At 39.6% G+C, this 12,618-nt stretch overlaps 1 protein-coding gene across 1 annotated transcript in view; it reads left to right on the top strand.

The window, feature by feature from the left end:
* LOC114297105 (DNA damage-binding protein 1) overlaps window positions 1-12,618 on the top strand; it is a 44,959-nt gene that overhangs the window by 19,740 nt on the left and 12,601 nt on the right. The window lies entirely within an intron of this gene.

Raw genomic sequence — 12,618 nt, 5'->3', positions numbered from 1 at the left:
TATAGTGTTCCTCTTGGGTTCATTGCAAATGACATTACGAAGCATGGCAGCTGTATCCATCCACCCACTACCATTTAGCTTGTTTGGTTTCAGTTTTCAGAAAATTCTACTTTTTTATTTTTTCGTATTTTAATGTTTTCAATGAATTTTTTTAATATTTTAAGCTTTTTTTTTTTAATTTTTAGACACACCTAACATAAATATACTTAAAAAGTATAATATTTGTGAAAAAAATCTCTAAAAAATACACTAAATACCAAAAAATACAAAAAAAAAATGAAAATTCAGTACATTTTTGTATTTTTGTTTATTTATTAATTTTTTAAAATATTTTTTTACAAATATTTTACTATTTTAGATACATCTAAGTAAGGTACATCTAAAAGAGTAAAAAAATTACTTAAAATTTTAAAAATATTCACTAAAAACAAAAAAATACGAAAAACAATAAACTCAATTTTCAGAAAACTAAATTTAGAAAACTGAAACCAAACACACTGATTATTCCCTGCCGGAATAATGATGTTGCATTTCGTGACACCTCCCTCCCATTTCAACAAGTCAACAAAAACACCCCTACCGTTGGTATACTTCTGTAAACAAAACACAACGGAGCTGCTATGGTATTTGCTAAAGAAAGAGCCTCCTTTGTAAAGCTTCCCCACCTGCTAAAGAGCTTGCACTGCCCAACTTACACCTCCCAAATCTATCTTCAGTGAGAAGCTTTGTAGTCGATTCTTCTCTATAATCTCCACTAGACTCCCTCTAGATCTCTCGTCAACCTGGATAATGATTATGCCATGTTATTTTGTTGGCTTTTATATATTTTTTGGGTAAGTAGCTTTTATATATTTCACTTACCTACCAAAAAAGAAGAAGAAATTAATTGGTGGCAAAATAATAAACCAGCCTTTCTCCTTTCTTTATACAAATTGTCGGCAAAAAGCACCTGGTTCATGCATAATCAAGTTTATATATATGCGTTCATTTTGAAGATGAGCTATGTTTTATATATGTTAATTTGCACACAAAATATTAATATAGATATAGTTTAGTTGCATGAAGTGAGGGTGGGGGAGCAAGGGCATGTAGAAGTTTTTGAGGTTGAGAGTGCCTATGAGTGCGTGTATATTACATTTAAATATATGTCGACAAATTTTTTTTCCTGCTTAGTTGTAATATATGTGTTAAATATGAATAAATGTTAGAGATTGATGTCAACTACAAATTGATTTACTCTTTCTCCACTTGTGATCTCTATGAGGGACTTGTTCCTCCTTCAAGTCTTCACTTCATTGCCTCCTTTGTTAACATAATTATAAAAAAGCAGACTATAGCAAAATGACTGTTTTTGTTGTATCTGAAAAGGAAAGTGAACACCCTTTCCTATCAAAACCTATTATCTATATCTTAGGAGCCTGTAACCCTTCCTGAAGAGAAGATTGAATCAGAAACCTATATTTAGTGGTCTTAACCTGTATTAAGGCGGGATGGTGTAAGTGGAGAAGTGCGTCTGGGGTACTATGTGATAAACGAATACCCACTAAACTTAAAGGTAAGTTCTATAGAACAGCTATTAGACTAGCGATGTTGTATGAGATAGAGTGTTGGGCAATCAAGAAACAACATGTAGCTAAGATGAGTGTGGATGAGATGAGAATGCTAAGGTGGATGTGTGGCAAGATTAGACAAGACAGAATTAAGAATGAGTGTATTAGGGAATGGGTAGGAGTAGCACCGATAGAAGATAAGTTGAAAGAGAATCGATTGAGATGGTTTGGTCATATTCAACGGAGACTAACAGAGACAGTAGTAAAGAGATGCGATGCTGTAACGGTAGATGGAAGTGTTAGGGGACGGGGTAGACCTAGATTAGCATTGGTTAGCCTTGTAAATAGAGATATGGATCTACTTAATTTGACTAACGAAATGACCTTTGATAGGGCCGCGTGGAGAAGAAAGATTGATGTAGTGGATCCTATTTGATGGGACTGAAGGCTTGGTTTGGTTGGTTGGTACAATTGCCACCTTATACATTCATTGATTCAGCCATTAGCATTTGCATGAAATAATCATATTGATTTCTGTTTTCAATTTGGTTAGGAAAAATTGCCCTATTTTCTATTTTTTCAATTCTACAAGTTCAACCTTTAGAAATCATTTATTACTTTTTTGTTTGTACTCTTTAAGCTTCTATGTTTCAAAGTCTAGATCTCATTACTCATGGAGGGATTTAGAGGTTTCAAATGCATTATTTTGTATACTTTCCAGAGATTGTCTCATCTGTGTAATTCCCATGAAGTCTGTACGTTGTTATTCCTGTTGGCACATAAATTTTAAACCAAATTTATGTTTAAATTTCAAATACAGTCAATGACACACATAGAGCCTACAATAAGATTGTTGTAGGCAATCACTTCCCAAAATGATTAATTTGCTCCGTTGAGGTATATAAATAAAACAACGTCGTATCTTAACGACGTTATTCAAGATGCTCAAATGACACGTGGAGCCTACGAAAAAATGACACCTGTAGAGCCTACAACAAAGACATCACACAGGATGAAACCCCAAAGATCAATTCGGTTAATCAGATATACGATTAATCAGATAGCGCTATTATTCAAAATTTAAATAGCGTTATCATTCAATTTGAAATTCAAATATCATTCAATTTGAAATTCAAAATGAAGATGAAGCGTTCCTATCACCTGATGGCCCTCCATAAATATGAGGACCATCACACAAGACCGGGGGATAGAAAAATCAGAAGTGAAAAGATCAGAGAGAGAGAGAGAAAGAAATTGAGAGCTAAACAATTCGTTACAAGAAAGAAGAGGAGAAGCCTAGAGAACTCAAGAACCTACGCTAATGGCAATGAATAGGTAAAGGGTTCCAAACCCAAACTGTATTTTGTATTCGAGGGTTCAAAACCCATAACAATCTCAATAAAATATTTATTTATTTTTTCTTAAATTATCTTTTGTTGTTTATTTTGTTCTTCATTAATCGGAGGTTTCATTTATATAAAATGTCTAATTAACGATCTGAAATACAGATCGGAAATAGGAACCTGCTATTCAAATAATCAACACTGTTTAGTCCAAAAAAACTAAACAGTGGACATTTGTAACGTAAATTTTGAAATGTGCTGAAACACTTCATGTTTTAAAATTTGTGTCTACAAATTCTGGCACGCCCAGTGGGACTTATTTCTCCTCCCATCTTTTGAAGAACAAAAAAAAAAAAAAATAATATATATATATAGTTGAAACTTACTGACGTATTCTTTTGTTATAGGAATGCTGAAGCAACTGTTAGGAGACAAACCTACACTCCAGTGGTTCTGAAATCACCAAGGTTGGAGATAACACCCATCACCCAAGGGGCTCCGGAGCGAATGCTCTTGGCTGTCCCAAAGGTAGAGCCAACGAAATCCTGGAAAGATGCACTTCTTTCCCCTGCCACCCAAGGGGCTCCGGAGCGAAAGCTCTTGGCTGTCCCGAAGGTAACTGGTGTGACAAAGAAAGTCACACTTCTCCAGAAAGCTGAAAGTTTGAGAAAGATTACTGAAGATTATGTGAAAGCGTCAAAGCAGTACGCAATTGTGAGGGCCACAGCCCGAACGAAGAACTTTCTAATTCAGGCAAAGGAGGCTAATCAGTTTGCAACTACGACTTTTGTTGCAGCTTCAACGGGGGCAACAAAAAATGTTGTGGCCCAACTACTCAAAAGGGTAGAAGACTCCATTAAAATGGTGGAGTCTGCCCAGAAGAAAGCTTCTGTTGAAAACATGGCCATCATTAGGGCCATTGGGAGGAGGGTAATGACCCAAACTTCTGTTGATGGAAAAAAGGCCCCTGTTGTTGAAAAAACAGTTGATGCCTATAAACCGATAGTTCTGTTCAGAGCACAAAATCGGTCAAACCAAATCTTAGTCAACTCTCAGGAGCCAAAGGAACACTCGTTGGCTCAACAGGATTCAAATAAGGAACACCCGTTGGCCCGACAGAATAAGGAACACCTGTTGGCCCAACAGAATAAGAAACACCCTTTGGCCCAACGGGATTTGAATCAACATCAATTGACCCACTCTAAAAATGTAGGGACTGTTTTGAAAATTCATGAGGAATTTGCAAAGGCACAAACGGTTCCTTCTATGCCCTTAGGGGCTCAACTTGATATGTCATTCGGTCCAGTTTCGAAAAGACAAAGGCGAAGAAGAAATAAAGCTTTAAAGAAACTGGAACTAAGAACAGTGGCAACAAATGTTATAGGAGCTATTGAAAGGGCTCTCTCGAAAGATGAACCCCAAAAACAAATTGAAAGTCCTATCTTTGTTGGAAAATCCAAGGTGGATGAGGGTAAGCAACCCTTGAGAAATATTTCTACTTTGGTTGAACTATCTATGGAGGGAATAAGAAAAGGGCCTGTGACAAGGTCCATAACCCGTCAGGCTCAAAACAAAGCATCGCAGTCAGATGCTTCAAATATGAATAATGTTGTGGGGGTTGATAATCCTTTATACGAACAACATGATTCTATCTCGTTTGTTTCAACGAATATTGGAAACAATGAATTGAAAGATATCAACAAAGTCGCAGTTATGATGACTGAGGTTGAGAAAGAAGGTGAAAATTCGCAGGTCCAGCAAGACCAAGGTCTCAAGGAAAAAGTGGTGGCCCTACAGGAACAACTCGAGAGAAGAGAACGGGAAATGGCTGCTATGTTGGAGCAAATGCAACAGTCGCAGGCCCAAATGACAGGACCAGGAAGTGCACCCAAACAAACGACACAACCTGTTGTGGGGACATCTGTAGGCATACAAAGTACACTAGCCCCAGGGGGCAATGGTCCTTGTTACTCTGATCTAACCAGTGGTGGTATGAATCCAATGTTCATGGCCATGATTGATGATATGGTGAGGAGACAAGTAAAGAAAGTCAAAGAAAAAGATGATGAGAATTTTCGAATAATTACAAAACCTTACCCAGCATGGGTAGATGCTGTTCCATTTCCTTCTGGTTTTTCCCAACCAGATTTCAAAATGTTTGATGGAACAGGAGATCCAAGACAACATGTGGCTCATTTCCTTTCAAGATGCGGACCAATAGCCCAGAATGAGGCCCTGTGCCTGCAGCTATTTGTCCAATCGCTTGAAAGTTCTGCATTTACTTGGTATGCTAATCTTTCTGAGGGATCAATCCTAAATTGGGATTCCATGGTGAAGGAGTTCCTTAAACAGTTCTGCAACACACAAAGACGAGTTGGAGTACCAGAACTGATTGAGACCAAGCAACGTGACAATGAGTCTGTTACAGATTTCATTGCAAGATGGCGAGCTTTGACATTTGCTTGTCCTCAAAAGTTTACACAATTAGAGTTAATTCGGATGTGCCTTAACAACTTCCGACATGAGCTCTCTACGGCTCTTATGGTTCAAACTTTTGAAGGATTCAATGATCTATGTACTAAAGCTCATGATATGGAGCTGCATCTAGCTAAACGAAGGAGGCCTAGGGCCGTTGAAAGGGTTGAGTCCTCGACCGCAGCTACAATCGAAACCAGAAAGAAGGGTCCCGTTGTAGTAGGGGCTAAAAAGCCTAAGGAATTTAAAAAGGTGACTATGAAAGAGAGGTTGGAGAAGAAGTATTCTTTCATGGATGATCTGGTCGAAGACCTATTTGAAGATCTGTTGGAGCAAAAGTTGATTGCTCTCCCTGAGGTGAAAAGACCACATGAGGTAGGAAAGACCAATGATCCAAAGTATTGCCCCTACCATCGTTTGATTAGCCATCCGATAAAAGAGTGCTTTGTTCTGAAAGATAAAATTCAAGAACTTTTGGACTCTAAAATTATTGAACTCCCTCCTCAAGAGAAAACATCTGCTAACCCAATCACTATCGACAATGATAATGAAGGTGAATGGGTTGTTTATCAGTCAAAAAGCATGAAGAAAAAACAAAATGCCACAGTGAAAGCTAGAAGTGTGGTTGATTCAACAACACAAGGGCCAAAAGTTTCCAAAAAGAAAAAATCAAAGTTTCTAGGAAACAGAAAAAAGCCAAAGTAAGTAAGAGAAAAGGAAAAAAGCACCAAAGAAGGAAAAGGGGGAGAAATTGGTCCCTGATGAGCAGTTAGAGCAAGGTCCTCTTGTCCCAGTCACATTGGAGGAATTTCTACCTTCAAAATTTCAATCTGTGGAGTTGCAGACATACTTTGATAAAAGGAGGAAGGAAAAGTTTACTTTGGCCCCTTGCCTAACCATCATTGTTTTGAGTGATAGCGAGGAAGATGAGGGTGAAATTGGTTCAAAAGTTAGGGAAGGGGATTGCATTACATCTCCTATCTGTATACCTGACTCACCAGAGTATACACCAACTTCTCCAGAATACACACCAGCCTCTCCAGAATACACACCAGCCTCTCCAGAATATACACCAGCTTCTCCAGAGTATACACCAGAAGCCTTTTCTCCAGAGTATTCGCCAGTACCACCAATGTACTATCAAAGCACTCCAGAATATGTAAGGGGAACAGAACAAAGAGACACCGGGTGTAGGTCCGACTCTGAGCTTGTAAAAAAGGCGAAAAAATGACTACACTTCAAGGATGATGAGGTGAATGGCAGGTGTATGTCGGATGATGAAGTATGGAAGCATTCAAGTAAACAAGCAAAGTCATCTCAAGTTGAGGATCCTAATGAAGATTGGGAACTTAACTTTTCCCCTGATGATTCACCATACACATCCCCAGCTAGGACATACGATGGAGAAAGTGTATCAAGTGACCACTTTGACTTTCCTTGTAATGTCATCACTGTGGACGTAAATTTTGAAGAGCGAGAAATACATATCATTCGCAATCCAGGTGATGATGAGAAAGCAAAAATTGAAGCTAGAAGGGAAACAGAACATCAGGCAAAAGTAACAGTCTCTTTGAAAGATGAGAGTTTTGAAGCCCATCAAAATTTAAGTATTGAAAGAAATCAAATTTCTGGACACCCTTTCCCTAATTGGGTCGAATGGGTTCAGTTCCCACGAGGATATGCAGTACCTCGTTTTCCTTTATATAATGGGACAGGTTGTCCAAGGCGCCATTTGGTTCGTTTCCTTGCACAATGTGGAAATACAGTAAAAAGCCAGGCGTTACTTCTACGGCAGTTCGTTCTTTATTTGGAAGGATGGGCAGCGGATTGGTACTTCAGCCTGCCACCTAATTCAATCCCAGATTGGGACACCATGGCTGATTGATTTTATAGGACATTTTATAAGCCATGGCCAATAGAAATTGAGATGTCAGAACATTTGGATGACGAAGGTACATCTTCTCAAACATATGATTTCATAGAAGGCACAATTGAGGAGAAGATTGAAACTGCCCTTGACCTTCGAGAGATGGGCACTTATCGCCCAAGGGATTTGTTCCCTTTATGGGTAGAGCAAACACCATTTCCTGAAGGATACGAACTTCCAAATTTTGTCCTATATGAGGGTTATGGAGATCCTCAAAAACATATTAGGCGTTTTTTGAAACAGTGTGGGGAAACAGCTCAAAATGAAGCACTTTGCCTAAAACAATTCCCCCTTTCCTTAGAAGGGATCGCCTTTGACTGGTATTGCTCCCTCGATGGAGTCGTGGTGCCTAGTTGGGAGGCCATGAAGAATGGTTTTGAAGAATCTCAATGCTTTTATAGGCGTGACTCCCGGTACCTAAGAAATGGGAGAAGAATGCAGCTCCAAGAAGATGGAGAAGTGACTGATGATGATGATCACCCTACAGCTGGACCAGTTAACATGGTCCAAATAAGTGAGGGAATAAAAGAAGTTGAGGTCAACGAAAAAGCGGTTGCTGAAGTATGCCAGACTTATTTGACCTACCGGAGGAAATTACGAAATCCTCAGGACCCTCAAATGTCGGAAGTTCCACAAGTTTTGCTGGAGGAAGAGCAAGTGAAATATGATGTACTAGCTCATCTAAAGAAAATTCCAGCATTGTTGAGTGTATATGATGCACTAAAAATGTCTCCAGAGCTTCGAAAGTCTTTAATATATGCCCTGTCCAAGCCAGAGGATTTCCACAAAGAAATTGAGTGTAGAAATCAAGAGAAGGCAACTACATGCATGGCTATGGTAACCTTTGGTGACAAAGACATGTGTGCTGAAATATGACAGACCATAATCGGCCTTTGTTTATCACTGGGCTTATCCATGATGTGAAAATTTCTCGAATTCTGGTTGATGGAGGATCTGCGGTAAACCTCCTGCCTCGGAGGGCCTTAAACTTATTAGGGGTTCGAATTTCACAACTTCGCCCAAGTCGTTTGGTCATTCAAGGATTTAATCAGAATGAACAACGCCCAATGGGGAAGATTGAATTGCGAACCAAGTTTGGGGATATTGAAGAAAGCACTGAGTTCTTGGTCATTGATGTAGACACCTCTTACAATGCTTTGCTTGGGAGACCATGGATGCATAATCATCATGCAGTGCCATCAACTTATCACCAATGTATTAAGTACCCGTTGCCTTCACCTAAAAAAGAGGGGACAATTGTGGCTGACGATGATCCATTTGGAGAAGTAGAGGCCTACTATGCTGATGCTCGCTTCTATACAAAGACTTCACAAAGAAAGGGAAAAGATGTGAAGAAGTCTGAAGATACTCCGAATGTCAAAGACGCTCTAGAGTCTATTCCAGTTTCAACAAAAAGAACTTTTCGATATGTGCCAAAGTCCGAAAGGAAATTGGGGGCAAAGGCTCTAGCTCCAATAAATCCAATTTTGGATCTAAAGGGTGAGTTCACGTTGCCATTAAGGAAGACAGAATGCACTTATGTGGAGAAATATAATAAAATTGTGGTCCCTTCTAAAGGAAAAGGGTCGAAACCCATCATATTCCACTCACTTGGAGATGTTGAACAGAAAGTGAAAGTTGAACAAATGCCAGAAGAAAACATCTCGAGTTTTGAGAAGCCTACCTTCAGTGCAGAAATCACATAGATGTTGGTAAAAGTTGGTTTAGATCCTGAAAAAATACCAGGAACAATGACATCCTTTGACTTTGCATTAACACTTTCACAGAGGCAGGCTATCCAGCAAGGCGGTATTATCACCGCTAGGACAGAGGGGTTAGGCTATCAGGGGAATGAGGAAAAATTTCCAGTAAACATGACTATCACTCAAGATGTATTGGAAGATGTTGACCAAGATGAAGCTCAACCTGCACCAACAGAATTTGAAGCAGGAGGCCAAGCCACCGTGGATGACCTTCGTGAAATAAATCTGGGTGATGAAGGAGAAAACAAACCAACCTTCATTAGTGCAAATTTAAAGGAAGAAGAAGCTCGGCAATATATTTTCTTTTTAAGGGAGTATCGTGACATATTTGCATGGAACTACAGTGAGATGCCTGGTCTTAATCCAGAGATTGCAGTCCATAAGCTTGCAATTCACCCTGAGAAACGGCCAGTTAAACAGCCTCAAAGGCGAACTCAACCAGAGCTTACAGCCCAAATTGAAGCCGAAGTCGACAAGCTTATCAATGCAGGATTCATCAGAGAAGTCAAATATCCAGCTTGGCTAGCAAACATAGTGCCAGTCAAGAAAAAGAATGGTCAAATCAGGGTTTGCATTGATTTCCGTGATCTCAATGAGGCTTGTCCTAAAGATGACTTTCCTTTGCCCATCACTGAACTTCTTGTAGATGCAACTACTGGGTATGAAACCTTGTCTTTTATGGATGGATACTCAGGATACAATCAAATCCGAATGGCACCTAAAGATGAAGAAATGACTGCATTTAGGACTCCGAGAGGAGTCTTTTGCTATAAGGTAATGCCTTTTGGCCTGAAAAATGCTGGGGCCACGTATCAAAGGGCGATGACTATAATTTTTGGTGATATGCTCCATGACATCATCGAATGCTATGTTGATGATCTTGTCGTCAAGACAAAGGAAAAGGAAAACCATGTGGAAGATTTGAGAAAAATCTTCGAACGTTTGAGGAGGTACAAACTCAAGATGAACCCACTAAAATGTGCATTTGGAGTTTCATCAGGAAAATTTCTTGGGTTTGTGGTTCGAAACAAAGGGATTGAAATTGACCCTACCAAGATTAAAGCTATTGCCGAAATGCCTCCTCCACGAAATTTAAGGGAATTGAAGGGGCTACAAGGGAGATTGGCCTATATCAGAAGATTTATTTCTAACTTGGCTGGTCGATGTTTGCCGTTCTCAAGATTGATGAAAAAGGGTGTTCCATTTGAATGGGATCAGCAATGCCAAAATGCTTTTAATAGTATTAAGGAGTATCTTTTGAAGCCTCCAGTACTTATGAGCCCAATAAAAGGAAAACCACTTTTGTTGTACATAACAGCCTTGGATGGTTCATTAGGGGCATTGTTGGCACAACATAATGAGCATGGGAAAGAAAATGCCTTGTATTACTTGAGTCGTACTTTGGTTGGGGCAGAGTTCAATTACTCCCCTATCGAAAAGACATGTCTTGCCTTGGTGTTTGCCTTGCAAAAACTAAAGCACTATGTCTTGGAACACGAAGTCAAGTTGATATCAAGAGCAGACCCCTTGAAATATATACTTTCACGGCCCATACTTTCAGGGAAAATTGCAAAGTGGGCTGTAATTCTCCAACAATTCGCAATTGAATATGTTCCCCAAAGAGCTGTAAAGGGGCAGGCTCTAGCAGATTTTTTGGCAGCACATCCTATACCTGATGACTCACCTCTAGTAACTGATTTACCAGATGAAGAGGTTATGCAAGTAGAAATTCAGAAAGGATGGGAGATGTATTTTGATGGAGCTTCAAGGAGTCCAGATGGCAAAAAGCAAGAAAATCCTAAAAACAATAAAGCTGGAATTGGAATTGTGTTTGTGACTCCAGACAATGCTATAATCACCCATTCTTTCGCCTTAAGTGAAGGATGCTCCAATAATGAGGCAGAATATGAAGCTGTAATTGCTGGATTAGAATTGGCATTACAAATTCCTATTGAAGAACTCTCAATTTATGGAGATTCGGAACTGGTGGTAAAGCAACTCCGTGGAGAATACATTGTTAAGAAAACAAGTCTCATCCCGTATCATGAAAGGGCTGATCAATTGCTTTCGCAATTCAGAAAAACACATATTTTCCATGTGAAGAGAAGAACAAATGCTCGAGCTGATTCACTTGCAAGTTTGGCTGCATCACTCACCCTACCAGATAGCAAAACAATTACTATCACAGTAGGTGAAAGAAGGGTGTTACAACCTTTAAAAGAGGTTTCTGACTTGGTTCCAATCTTGGTTGTCACCACGAAAGGAGAAAACGAGGAGGATTGGCGGGAACCATTCATAACTTACCTCCAACATGGTAGGCTACCTGAAGATAAAGTAAAAAGAATTGAAGTGAGACGCAGGGCTACCAAATTCGTCCTGTGGAAAGATGGAACGTTATACAAAAGGTCTTTGGATGGAATGTTCATGCGGTGTATAGCCAAGGAGCGTATTCAAGAGGTAATGGCAGAAATACATGCAGGTGTATGTGGGGCACACCAAAGTGGTCCTAAATTACATATGTAGCTAAAACGGTTGGGATACTATTGGCCGACTATGATTGCAGATTGCATAAATTATGCTCGAAGATGCCAAGTCTACCAATTCCATGGGAACTTTCTCCACCAACCCCCAGAGCCTTTACATTTAACAACTTGTTCTTGGCCATTTGCAGCATGGGGTATGGACATTATTGGTCCCTTTGTACCTCCATCTTCAGCAGGATATCGATACATCCTAGCTGCAACTGACTATTTTTCAAAATGGGCAGAGGCTGTGGCTTTAAAGGATATAAAAAGCACAGTTGTCTCCGAGTTCATCCGAACCCATATCATTTACAGGTTTGGGATTCCAGAAAGTATCATCATGGATAATGAACAGCCATTCAGGAGTGATGCTTTGAACAAGTTATTTGCCAAGTACAAAATCAAAAACAACCATTCATCAAGATATCATGCACCTGCCAATGGTTTGGCAGAAGCTTTCAACAAGACATTGTGCAAAATTCTTAAGAAGATGGTGGATAAGAACAAAAAAGCTTGGCACGAAAAGTTACAAGAAGCTTTGTGGGCTTATCGAACTTCGCACAGAACTCCTACTCAAGCAACCCCTTATTCGTTGGTTTTTGGAGGAGAAGCAGTGTTACCACTTGAGGTTCAAATACCATCATTACGAGTGGCAATACAAGAGTCCTTAACAGAAGATGAAAGTGCAAGAGTGAGGTTGGCTGAGCTGGAGACCCTGGATGAAAGAAGGTTGTATGCTCAACAGAACTTGGAAATCTACCAACAAAGGATGGCAAATGCATTCAATAAAAGAGTGAGGCTTCGTTCCTTTAAAAAGGGGGACTTGGTACTAATGGTTAGAACACCCATAGTAGTCTCACGAAGAACCAAAGGAAAGCTTGAGCCCAAATGGGAAGGACCTTATGTGATTGAGAAGGTTTATTCTAATGGAGCCTATTTGTTGATAACGATGGATGGTGACAGAATCATTCCCCCAACCAATGCAAGGTTCTTGAAGAGATATTACCCTTAAGAAAGCCTGCTAGGTTGAAACCCGAA

The sequence above is a fragment of the Camellia sinensis genome, chromosome 9 (assembly GCF_055761805.1).
Source record: "Camellia sinensis isolate YWXY chromosome 9, ASM5576180v1, whole genome shotgun sequence".
Classification (NCBI taxonomy): Eukaryota; Viridiplantae; Streptophyta; class Magnoliopsida; order Ericales; family Theaceae; genus Camellia; species Camellia sinensis.
This window is presented reverse-complemented; position numbering and strand designations above follow the sequence as displayed.